The sequence below is a fragment of the Bombina bombina genome, chromosome 1 (assembly GCF_027579735.1).
Source record: "Bombina bombina isolate aBomBom1 chromosome 1, aBomBom1.pri, whole genome shotgun sequence".
Taxonomy (NCBI): domain Eukaryota; kingdom Metazoa; phylum Chordata; class Amphibia; order Anura; family Bombinatoridae; genus Bombina; species Bombina bombina.
Window position 1 is genome coordinate 245874264 of NC_069499.1, and position 12424 is coordinate 245886687.

The window sequence follows — 12424 nt, forward strand, 5'->3', positions numbered from 1 at the left end:
TAAGAGAATTTCACACCTGTAATCTCACAATCTACATTCTATATAAGTTATGAAAATAACAATTCCTTTCACATTAAATTTAAACTAAATAGCACCAAATATTTAATACCTTTAAACCACACACATAACTCCACAAATTTTAAATATCCTTTAATGCAGTTATTCTTTCATGCTATTGAGAAGCTTTTATTCCTACAAAGTTACTGTAAAACCGTTAGATATAAGGTCATTATTCTTATCCATATGTGAGCAGAACGGACACTGCCGCTCTCTTTAATTCTCTCAAAAGGTTTTATACTATAAATAAAACTTCGCAAAGTTCTTTTTATGTGACTAGAATTGATATTGCTGTCTTTAACATGTTTCAAAGTCCTTATAGTGTAAACATCATTGCACAAACTTTTTATGTCATCGGGTTGTATGTATTTTTAAAGTTGCCGCAAAAGGTTTTACACTATAAATAAAACTTCGCAAAGTTCTTTTTATGTGACTAGAATTGATATTGCTGTCTTTAACATGTTTCAAAGTCCTTATAGTGTAAACATCATTGCACAAACTTTTTATGTCATCGGGTTGTATGTATTTTTAAAGTTGCCGTAAAACTGCTAGATAAAATGCAACCATTTTGTCATTACATGTGATTGGAATGGATACTGCCGCCTCTCTGTTTTTTCTATTCATAGAATGTTAAACCTTAAATCCTCATATCGGCACATTTGGTTAAAGGGACATTATACACTCATTTTTTCTTTGCATAAATGTTTTGTAGATAATCTATTTATATAGCCCATAAAGTTTTTTTTTTAAATTAATGTATAGTTTTGCATATTTTAAAATAACATTTCTCTGATTTTCAGACTCCTAACCAAGCCCCAAAGTTTTATGTGAATACGCTCGACTACCTACTCCAGCTTGCTCCTGTTTGTGTAAAGGGTCTTTTCATATGCAAAAGAAGGGGGAGGGGGGGGGGTGTCTTATTTGTCACTTGCAGTGGGCTTTCCAGCTACCTTTTCAACAGAGCCAAACTGACAGCTTCTAAGTAAGTTTTTAAACAGTTTTATATTGGATTTTTATATCAGTATCTGTGCATATTATTCTTTATAGTAGTGTCTATTACATGCAGTTATATGAAAATGAGTGTATACTGTCCCTTTAAAGCCACGAGAAAGGACGTTCTTACAGATTGGTCAGAAATAACACGTGACTAACGAGCCCACGCGACGTCATAGATCAACGGAGAACTTTTTAACATCATGGGATTGGCTAAAAGAATCACGTGACTTTAAAGCGGACCTTAAAGGGAACTTAAACTCAAAGAATACTCGAATGGGGACTCAATTCAACTCTGTCTTTCTATTGGATAAAAATTCGAAATAATTTACTGATTGGTCATTTCCTATTGTACATGTTTATGCCGAACCAAATACAAAATATTACATTTTAAAGTTTAATTGAGCGACATAAAAAGATTTAACAATGTTAAGAATAAGGTTGGGCCTAAACATTCAGTTAGAAATTGTATTTTTATTTTTGTTTCATGTGAGTCCAATTTCCTGCCACAGACAGGAAATTGGAACATTGATACACCTGTATAAAATCCGGCTACATTGTCACAGCATTATACAAACTGTTACTTGTTTTTATTGTCTTTTATTGCTCTTGAAAAAGACGCTTGAGCATTGAAACGCGTAGAGCTACAATAAACCACTTTTTTATCTCTTATATTTGAATTACTTTCTCTGTGACGAGCTGGACTTGCTTTTTTGGATAAGTAAGTTACTACTTGTTTTTTCAACTTAAAGTTATTACTTTACTGCTGTTGAGGTTCTAATCCTTTTCCAGCCCTGTTGAAAACCACCTTGTTGTTTCCTTTGGAGAGGGACATACCGCAGAGGGATATACCATAGAAGCAGGACTCACATTACTTAAGGAGTGAGTATATTGCACATTATTGCAACAGATTTAACTTGCACATCAAGTCCATTTCTATCTATCATTAGAAACTAACTATTCTGCAAGACCAGCGCCATCCATTTCGTTTTGTCTAGGACAGGATGACATGTCCACTAGATCTGCATACCAGGTCCTGCATGGCCACGCAGGCGCTATTAGAATCACTGATGCTTTCTCCTGTTTGATCCTGGCAATCAAACGAGGAAGCATCGGGACGGGTGGAAACACATAAGCCATCCTGAAGGTCCAAGGTGCTGTCAAGGCATCTATCAGGACCGCTCCCGGGTCCCTGGACCTGGACCCGTAACGAGGAAGCTTGGCGTTCCGGCGAGACGCCATGAGATCCATATCTGGTTTGCCCCAATGTCGAAGTATTTGGGCAAAGACCTCCGGATGAAGTTCCCACTCCCCCGGATGAAAAGTCTGGCGACTTAGGAAATCCGCCTCCCAGTTCTCCACTCCTGGGATGTGGATCGCTGACAGGTGGCAAGAGTGAGACTCTGCCCAGCGAATTATCTTTGATACTTCCATCATCGCTAAGGAACTCCTTGTCCCTCCCTGATGGTTGATGTAAGCCACAGTCGTGATGTTGTCCGACTGAAACCTGATGAACCTCAGAGTTGCTAACTGAGGCCAAGCCAGAAGGGCATTGAGAACTGCTCTCAATTCCAGAATGTTTATTGGAAGGAGACTCTCCTCTTGAGTCCATGATCCCTGAGCCTTCAGGGAATTCCAGACAGCGCCCCAACCTAGTAGGCTGGCGTCTGTAGTTACAATTGTCCAGTCTGGCCTGCTGAAGGGCATCCCCCTGGACAGATGTGGCCGAGAAAGCCACCATAGAAGAGAATCTCTGGTCTCTTGATCCAGATTCAGCGTAGGGGACAAATCTGAGTAATCCCCATTCCACTGACTTAGCATGCACAATTGCAGCGGTCTGAGGTGCAGGCGTGCAAAAGGAACTATGTCCATTGCCGCTACCATTAAGCCGATAACCTCCATGCATTGAGCCACTGACGGGTGTTGAATGGAATGAAGGGCACGGCAAGCATTTAGAAACTTTGTTAACCTGTCCTCTGTCAGGTAAACTTTCATTTCTACAGAATCTATAAGAGTCCCCAAGAAGGGAACTCTTGTGAGTGGTAAGAGAGAACTCTTCTCCTCGTTCACTTTCCACCCATGCGACCTTAGAAATGTCAGTACTAACTCTGTATGAGACTTGGCAGTTTGAAAGCTTGACGCTTGTATCAGAATGTCGTCTAGGTACGGAGCTACCGAAATTCCTTGCAGTCTTAGTACCACCAGAAGAGAGCCCAGAACCTTTGTAAAGATTCTTGGAGCCGTAGCCAACCCGAAGGGAAGAGCTACAAACTGGTAATGCCTGTCTAGGAAGGCAAACCTTAGATACCGGTAATGTTCTCTGTGAATCGGTATGTGAAGGTAAGCATCCTTTAAATCCACTGTGGTCATGTACTGACCTCTTTGGATCATGGGTAAGATTGTCCGAATAGTTTCCATCTTGAACGATGGAACTCTTAGGAATTTGTTTAGGATCTTTAAATCCAATATTGGTCTGAAGGTTCCCTCTTTTTTGGGAACCACAAACAGATTTGAGAAAAACCCTTGTCCGTGTTCCGACCGCGGAACTGGGTGGATCACTCCCATTAGTAAAAGGTCTTGTACACAGCGTAGAAACGCCTCTTTCTTTATCTGGTTTGTTGACAACCTTGAAAGGTGAAATCTCCCTTGTGGAGGAGAAGCTTTGAAGTCCAGAAGATATCCCTGAGATATGATCTCCAACGCCCAGGGATCCTGGACATCTCTTGCCCAAGCCTGGGCGAAGAGAGAGAGTCTGCCCCCCACTAGATCAGTTTCCGGATCGGGGGCCCTCACTTCATGCTGTCTTAGGGGCAGCAGCAGGTTTTCTGGCCTGCTTGCCCTTGTTCCAGGCCTGGTTAGGTTTCCAGCCTTGTCTGTAGCGAGCAACAGCTCCTTCCTGTTTTGGAGCAGAGGAAGTTGATGCTGCTCCTGCCTTGAAGTTACGAAAGGCACGAAAATTAGACTGTCTAGCCCTGGGTTTGGCTCTGTCTTGAGGCAGGGCATGGCCTTTACCTCCCGTAATATCAGTGATAATTTCTTTCAAACCGGGCCCGAATAAAGTCTGCCCCTTGAAAGGTATGTTAAGTAATTTCGATTTAGAAGTTACATCAGCTGACCAGGATTTTAGCCACAGCGCTCTGCGTGCCTGAATGGCGAATCCGGAATTCTTAGCCGTAAGTTTAGTTAAATGTACTACGGCATCAGAAATAAATGAATTAGCTAGCTTAAGGGTTTTAAGCTTGTGTGAAATCTCATCTAATGTCGCTGAGTCAAGGGTCTCTTCCAGAGACTCAAACCAAAATGCTGCCGCAGCCGTGACAGGCGCAATGCATGCAAGGGGTTGCAATATAAAACCTTGTTGAACAAACATTTTCTTAAGGTAACCCTCTAACTTTTTATCCATTGGATCTGAAAAGGCACAGCTATCCTCCACCGGGATAGTGGTACGCTTAGCTAAAGTAGAAACTGCTCCCTCCACCTTAGGGACCGTTTGCCATAAGTCCCGTGTGGTGGCGTCTATTGGAAACATTTTTCTGAATATAGGAGGGGGTGAGAAAGGCACACCGGGTCTATCCCACTCCTTAGTAATAATTTCAGTAAGTCTCTTAGGTATAGGAAAAACGTCAGTACTCGTCGGTACCGCAAAATATTAATCCAACCTACACATTTTCTCTGGGATTGCAACTGTGTTACAATCATTCAGAGCCGCTAACACCTCCCCTAGTAATACACGGAGGTTTTCCAGCTTAAACTTAAAATTTGAAATGTCTGAATCCAGTTTATTTGGATCAGATCCGTCACCCGCAGAATGAAGCTCTCCGTCCTCATGCTCTGCAAATTGTGACGCAGTATCAGACATGGCCCTAGCATTATCAGTATACTCTGTTCTCATCCCAGAGTGATCTCGTTTACCTCTAAGTTCTGGCAATTTAGACAAAACTTCAGTCCTAACATTAGCCATGTCTTGTAGAGTGATTTGTAATGGCCGCCCTGATGTACTTGGCGTTACAATATCTCGCACCTCCTGAGCGGGAGATGCAGGTACTGACACGTGAGGCAAGTTAGTCGGCATAACTTCCCCCTCGTTGTCTGGTGAATGTTGCTTAACATGTACAGATTGACATTTATTTAAAGTAGCATCAATGCAATTAGTACATAAATTTCTATTGGGCTCCACCTTGGCTTTTGAACATATTGCACAAAGATTCCTCTGTGTCAGACATGTTTAAACAAACTAGCAATTAGACTAGCAAGCTTGGAAATACTTTTCAACTAAATTTACAAGCAATATGTAAAAACGTTACTGTGCCTTTAAGAAGCACACAAAAACTGTTACAGTTGAATAACAATGAACCGGATTAGTTATAGAAACCAAATTTAGCAAAGGATTGCACTCATTAGCAATGGATGATTAACCCTTAATATCAGAAAAAAACGGATAACAATTGAAAATATAAGCGTTTTTATCACAGTCAAAGCACAGTCTCACAGATCTGCTGTGAGTGATTACCTCCCTCAAAACTAGTTTTGAAGACCCCTGAGCTCTGTGGAGACGTCCTGGATCATGCAGGGAGAAAAAGGCAGACTGTGACTGAATTTCTGATGCGTAGTAAAAGCGCCAAAATAGGCCCCTCCCACTCACACTACAACAGTGAGGGAAGCTCAGTAAACTGTTTTAATTTAAAACAAACGACAGCCATGTGGAAAATAAAGCCCAAAACAATTTTTCACCAAGTACCTCAGATAATTAAACGATTTAACATGCCAGTAAACGTTTAAAATCTAATATATGAAATGTCATTAAAAAGCCTGCTGCTAGTCGCTCACACTGCAAGTTAGGCTAAAAGTTATATGCATACAGTATTTTCCCAGTGAAGTGCCATTCCCCAGAAATACTTAAGTGTAAACATATATACATATCAGCCTGATACCAGTTGCTACTACTGCATTTAAGGCTGTACTTACATTATATCGGTATTAGCAGTATTTTCTCAGTCAATTCCATTCCTTAGAAAATAATATACTGCAACATACCTCTTTGCAGGTGAACCTGCCCGCTGTCCCCTGATCTGAAGTTACCTTATTCCTCAGAATGGCCGAGAACAGCAAACGGATCTTAGTTACGTCCGCTAAGATCATACACAAAAACTCAGGTAGATTCTTCTTCAAATTCTGCCTGAGAAGGAAACAACACACTCCGGTGCAGTTTAAAATAACAAACTTTTGATTGAAGATATAAAAAACTAAGTTTAATCACCACAGTCCTCTCACACATCCTATCTATTAGTTGGGTGCAAGAGAATGACTGGGTGTGACGTAGAGGGGAGGAGCTATATAGCAGCTCTGCTTGGGTGATCCTCTTGCACTTCCTGTTGGGGAGGAGTTAATATCCCATAAGTAATGATGACCCGTGGACTGACTACACTTAACAGGAGAAAGAGCCATCTACTTTAGGGACGGAACCCCACAACTCTAATTGAGAGTCCGGAACTGAGAAAAATTTCTTAAAAGAAGAAAGGGGAAAAAGAAAAGTCAAGTATTTCCCATTCGTTCTTAATAATGTTCGCCATCTTAACGGGAACCAGGAGAGTCTGTGGAACAAACCTGTCCTCGTAGACCTTATCTAATTTAGGAATACAAGGTTCCTCTAATTTAGGTTCTGGAACCTCCAAAGGAGCCAAAACTTCCTTAAGCAGAAAGCCTAAGTGTTCAATCCTAAATCTAAAGTCTGGTTCCTCCGCAGCAGATTCCAACCCAGAAAGAGCATCCTCTGAAGTATTAGAGGTGTCTTCATCAGCAGATAATCTAGTATCAGATAAATCCAATACGCTAGTAGATGACCCCTGGGAAGGATAGCAATATTTGACCTTTCGCTTGCGCTTAGCAGGGTGAGGTAAAGCACTGAAGGCCAAATAGAGAAGTTTGGAGTAGGATATCAGCGCAGAGTAAAATGTCACAAAGCTAATAGTGAAAACAGAGGATCCCTAAAACCTCTATAAATGCAATGGAATACATAAATACCCTCATAAAACAGAAAAAAATTACACCATAGCGCTATAAAAAAATACAGCTTAAAGGACATTATATGACAGAAAATATGAAATACTTAGTATAGGAATATAAATAGCAACAATTTAATCTGAAACTGAAGTATCACATAAAAACAAAAACTGGTGAAGTGCAGTATCCAGTCAAATACAGTTAAAAAAAAAAAAAAAAAAATGTATGCTTACGTGATAAATTTATTTATTTCTTGACACAGTGAGTCTACGGATCATCTAATTACTATTAGGAATATCACTCCTGCCCAGCAGGAGGCGGCAAAGAGCACCACAGCAAAGCTGTTAAATATTACCTCCCTTCCCTCCAACCCCAGTCATTCGACTGAATTAAAAGGAGAGAAAGGAAGTAACAAGGTGCAGAGGTGTCTGAGGTTTATAACATTACAAAAAAAATCTGTCTTAAAATAAAAGGGCGGGCCGTGGACTCACTGTGTCAAGAAAGAAAGAAATTTAGTAGCAGGTAAGCATAAATTTTGTTTTCTTTCTAATGACACTGAGTCCACGGATCATCTAATTACTATTGGGAATCAATACCCAAGCTAGAGGACACAGATGATAAGGGAGGGACAAGACAGGGAACCTAAACAGAAGGCACCACTGCTTGAAGAACCTTTCTCCCAAAAGAAGCCTCAGCCAAGGCAAAAGTATCAAATTTATAGAATTCCACAGAGGCTTAATTTTTTAATGCTCAGGAAGAGGAAACAGCCCTCGTAGAATGAGCCGTAACTCTCTCAGGAGGCTGCTGTCCAGCAGTTTCATAGGCCAAGCGAATGATACTCTTCAGCCACAAAGAGAAGTAGCCATAGCTTTCTGCCCCTTATGTTTCCCAGAGAAAACCACAAACAGAGCAGAAGACTGACGAAAATCCTTAGTCGTCTGTAAATAGAATTTCAATGCACGCACCACGTCTAGGTCGTGCAGCCGACGTTCCTTATGAGAAGAAGGGTTAGGACATAAAGGAGGAACAACAATCTCCTGATTAATGTTCCGATCTGAAACCACTTTAGGCAAAACTACTTTATTCGAATGAAAAATAAGGTAAGGAGACTCATACTGTAATGCCAAGAGCTCTGAAACTCTACGAGCAGATAAAATAGCAACAAGAAACAAAACCTTCCAAGAAAACAATTTAATATCTAAGGAATGCATAAGCTCAAACAGAGCCTGCTGAAGAACTTTAATAACAAGGTTAAGACTCCAGGGAGGAGTAACCAGTTTAAACACAGGCCTGACAGAACGATTGCACGTCTGGTACATCCGCTAGCCGTTTATGTAACAAAATAGACAAGGCAGATATTTGACCCTTTAAGGAACTTGCCGATAAACCCTTCTCCAAACCCTCTTGGAGAAAAGATAAAATTCTAGGAATCCGAACTTTACTCCAAGAGTAGTCTCTGGATTCACACCAATGCAGATATTTACGCCATATCTTATAGTAAATCTTCCTGGTGACAAGCTTACGACCAACTCAGAAAAAACACGCTTAGATAAAATTAAGCATTTAATCTCCAAGCAGTCAGCTTCAGAGAAACTAGATTTGGGTGAAGGAAGGGCCCTTGAAGTAGAAGGTCCTTCCTTAGTGGAAGTCTCCAAGGAGGGAGAGATGACAGCTCCACTAGATCTGCATACCAGATCCTGCAAGGCCACAGCGATGCAATGAGGATCAAGACGCCCTCTCCCGTTTGATTCGAGCAATAACCCGAGGAAGGAGAGCAAACGGAGGAAATAGATATGCAAGACTGAAATTCCAAGGGACCATGGAAGACTGAAATTCCAAGGGACCGCCAGAGCATCTATCAGTACAGCCTGAGGATCCCTTGACCTCGACCCATACCTCTGGAGCTTGGCATTCTGCCGAGATGCCATGAGATCCAGTTCCGGCTGTCCCCATTTAAGAATCAAGCTGGAAAACACTTCCGGATGGAGTTCCCACTCCCCCGGGTGAAAGGTCTGTCTGCTCAGAAAATCCGCTTCCCGGTTGTCCACTCCTGGAATGTGGATCGCAGACAGACAGCAGTTGTGGGTCTCTGCCCACTGAATTATCTTGGCTACCTCTGTCATGGCCAAGGAATTCCAAGTTCCCCTGATGGTTGATGTACGCCACTGAAGTTATGTTGTCCGACTGGAACTTGATAAAGCGGGCAGAAGCTAACTGAGGCCAGGCCAGAATAGTATTGAAAATTGCTCTCAGCTCCAGAATGTTTATGGGTAGAACAGACTTCTTCTGAGTCCATGTCCCCTGAGCCTTTAGAGAGCCCCAGAATGCTCCCCATCCCAGCAGGCTGACATCCGTTGTCACAATCACCCAGGAGGGTCTGCGGAAGCAGGTTCCCTGGGAGAGATGATCCTGAGACAACCACCAAAGAAGAGAATCCCTGGTCTCCTGATCCAGATGTAATCGTGGAGATAGATCCGCATAATCTCCGTTCCAATGCCTGAGCATGCATAACTGCAGAGGTCTGAGGTGGAAACGGGCAAACAGAATCATGTCCATGGCAGCTACCATCAGACCGATCACCTCCATACATTGAGCCACTGATGGCCGAGGAGAGGACTGAAGCGCCAGACAAGAATTGAAAATATTTGATTTCCTGACCTCTGTCAGAAATATTTTCATTGATAGGGAATCTATTATGGTTCCCAAGAACACTACCCTTGCAGTTGGAATTAAGGAACTCTTTTACAAATTCACCTTCCATCCGTGAGATCGCAGGAAGGATAACAACATCTCCGTGTGGGAGTTTGCTTGTTGAAAGGATAAGGCGCCACTGCAATGCCCCACAACCGGAGCACCGCCAACAGGGATCCCAGAAGCTTTGAAAAAATTCTGGGAGCTGTGGCAAGGCCGAATAGGAGAGCTACAAACTGAAAGTTTTTGTCTAGTAATGCGAACCTCAGAAACTTGTGATGATCCCTGTGGATGGGAACATGCAGGTATGCGTCCTTTTAATCTACCGTTGTTATAAATTGAACGAATAGTTTCCATCTTGAAGGACGGTACTTAAATTTGTTTAGACTTTTGAGATCTAAAATTGGTCTGAAAGTTCCCTCTTTTTTGGGAACCACGAACAGATTGGGGTAAAATCCCAGACCCTGTTCCTGCATTGGAACAGGAACTATCAAAACAAGTTCCCGAACACAGTGTAAGAACGCCTCTCTTTATCTGGTCTACAGATAATCTTGAGAGCAGAAACCTGCCCCTGGGAGGAAAGGTCTTGAACTCTAGTTTGTATCCCTGGGACACGATATCCACCGCCCAGGGATCCTGAACCCAAGCCTGAGCAAAGAAGGAAAGTCTGCCCCCCACAAGATCCGGTCCAGGATCGGGTGCAGGTCCTTCATGCTGACTGAGTCATTAGCAGGCTTCTTAAATTGCTTTCCCTTGTTCTAAGACTGGTTAGGCCTCCAGGAAGGCTTGGACTGTTCCTGCTTGGTAGAGGAAGGCTTACCCTTGAAGTTTCGAAAGGAACGTCTGCTTATTCCTCTTATCCTGAGGGAGGAAATGACCCTTTCCTCCCGAAATGTCAGAAATAATTTCCGCCAATCCCAGCCCAAACAAGGTCTTACCCTTGTAAGGAATCGCCAAAAGCATAGACTTAGATGACACATCTCCAAACCAGGATTTTAACCATAAAGCTCTGCGGGCCAGTACGGAAAACTCCGAAATTTTTGCTCCCAGCTTGATAACCTGTAGGGAAGCATCCGTAATAAAGGAATTGGCCAACTTAAGGGCCTTAATCCTATCCTGGATGTCTTCAAGGGGAGTGTCTGTCCGAATAGAATCAGACAACGTATCAAACCAGTATGCCGCTGCACTAGTGACGGTAGCAATAGACACCGAAGGTTGCCATTGTAAACCCTGGAGTACATACATCTTCTTGAGTAACCCCTCCAACTTCTTATCCACAGGACCTTTAAAAGGAACAACTATCCTCTATGGGAATTTTTAACTGTGTTTGACTGGATACTGCACTCTACTAGTGTTTGTTTTTATGCGATACTTTGGTTTCAGATTAAATTGTTGCTATTTATATTCCTATACTAAGTATCTCATATTTTGTGTCATACAATATCCTTTAAGCTGTATTTTTTATAGTGCTATGGTGTAATTTCTCTCTGTTTTATGGAGGTATTTTTGTATTCCAAAGCACTGAAGGCCGCAGACACTGCCATTTGTAACTGCTCAGTAAAGCCTGGTGGTAAATGGGCCCCTCCAGATGGAGGAATAGGAGTGCTATGGGAAGCTGCATGTGTATTAGGAGATGACTGTTGGGTGTGTACCTCACGGGACGGAGACTCCTCAGAGGTGGATGGCTCAGTAGTACTTAACATATTAGTTTTCTTTGATAAAATTACTTTATCGAGGCATGTGGAACATAATTGAGCAGGCGGATATACCGTGGCCTCCTCACAATATAGAAAGCATTGGATTTAGGTAAAGAGGGAGTACCCTCTAACGCATCAAAGTCCTCCATAGCTTGCTCTTGTAAAAAGGAAAATTGAAAAAGAAAATGGCACCTTTATACCCTCAATGGCTGGGGCACTCACCACCTCCTATGACCCAGGCTCAACAGAGAAACTGCTTTGTCTCCGGTAAACTGCACGGTCAGGAAGAAGAGAAGATCAGTGTGACCACACCCGGTCACGTAGTGCACCACGCAGGACCGCCCCTGCTGCAGCTAAAAGCGTGCCAAGCCTAAAAGGCTGCGCAGCTAATCAAAATGAAAGTAAAACCTGTACGTTCCAACATCTGCCTGAGCCTCATCTCACACATGTCGCTGCATAAACACAATATTTACATTATGTGATTAATCCCCCCTGTTCAATAATCCCCTTCCAGAGATATTAACCCTTAATTTCATACAGATGAAAGGAGCCACACTGTGACCTGTCTTCTTGCATTATCATAAATGTATAAAATGAAACGATCTTACCGGAATCTATGCCGTCGAACAAAAACACAGCCTCTCAAGTTTGACAGTCTTGTAGCATCTCACCTGACATGGACTTGAGTGAAAAAGCAGGCAGTGAAACTCGTCAACACTGATTGCTTAAGGAGCTGTTAATACGAGTCTGGAGATGCAGAGAGAGTATTTTTGCGAACCCATCTAGACTCTTACATTCGTCAATGCTCTCACCGAGAGGTTGACAAGACTACTTAAAACTCCAGCCCCATTACGAAGGGTAGATACCCTTCATAAGGAACTACTCCGTATCTTCAGACACTTCTCTGCTAACTTCCTGTGACAAAAGGCAAAGAATGGCTGGGGTATGAGGGAAGTGGGGGAGGTATTTAAGCCTTTGGCTAGGGT

General features: G+C 42.4%; 1 protein-coding gene across 1 annotated transcript in view; it reads right to left on the reverse strand.

Annotated features, from left to right (window-relative positions):
- The window catches only part of LOC128645133 (mitotic checkpoint serine/threonine-protein kinase BUB1 beta), a 170741-nt gene that overhangs the window by 111124 nt on the left and 47193 nt on the right, over window positions 1–12424 (reverse strand). The gene's annotated exons all lie outside the window — the stretch shown is intronic.